Genomic DNA, 1,080 nt, shown 5'->3' with positions numbered 1-1,080 from the left:
TCCTAAGTCATTAGGACATTACAAATTTTTACAGTACTCCTAACATCCTTTAAGCCATTTTTTAAAATTATTTTGTATAGAATAAAATATTTTTTTGTGGTATAATTTAAATAAATTTATTTAAAAAATTTATAAAAAAATATTCATGAGCTATTAAAAATGCGCAAAAGAGTATTGTATGAAATTCGAATTGATAGCTCATTAATATTTTAAAGAAGTCTCGTAATAAAATATTTTGGTTATATTGTTCATAGTAAAATAATAATTATTGATACAATTTTTTTTACACAAAAAAAAATTGTTACAATAAAAACAGAGATAATATTAATTGTTAATAAGAATCGAAGTCGATTTGTCTATTCAATAATACAACCACTTTTTTTTTGAAAGACAAATCTTTGTTATGTGTAAAAAAAATTAAGCTATCACTCAAGTATTTATCAAGTGCTTCATAACAGTATCTATTAACCAAGAATTTTTTTTTCAAATGATGAGTTTCGTTCTCACTAACAATATTAAGGATTACATTTGATAGTATTTTGAACTTTAAGTGTATCTCATTCTTCTATTATGAAGGAATAAAAATAATGCAATATTACTTGAATTAAAATTTAGTGTTTTTCACCTTTTAAGTGAATTTCAACCAAAATTAAGCTAAAAAAAAATGTTGTTGTTGTATCCCATGACCATAAATAAAGCTAAAATCTCTTCTCCACAATTCAGAACATAATAACTTTATCAAAATGTATATTTTTTCTTCTTAAATGTATTACAAAATCCAATGTGATTAAGGTTATTTGTTTTAATTCATCTCTCTCAAAATTTAGCTCTCCTATAGTAGGTTATAGCTATTTTTTAGCTAACAAATAATTATTTACTTCGGTTACAAAATATACAAAAAGATAATCTTTTAGAATTTTGTCACAAGATTATAAAATTTCATTTAAATTAAATAAGCATAACTTCTTAATGTCATTCTCTCACATGATTAATTCTACACAAAACACAAAATAATGTTAAAAGTTAATAAAATTAAAATAATCAATAATTAAAAAATTATATTATTGCAGTAAATAAAAC

Source organism: Arachis ipaensis, chromosome B07, assembly GCF_000816755.2.
Source record: "Arachis ipaensis cultivar K30076 chromosome B07, Araip1.1, whole genome shotgun sequence".
Classification (NCBI taxonomy): domain Eukaryota; kingdom Viridiplantae; phylum Streptophyta; class Magnoliopsida; order Fabales; family Fabaceae; genus Arachis; species Arachis ipaensis.
Note: the sequence above shows the minus strand (reverse complement) of the source record.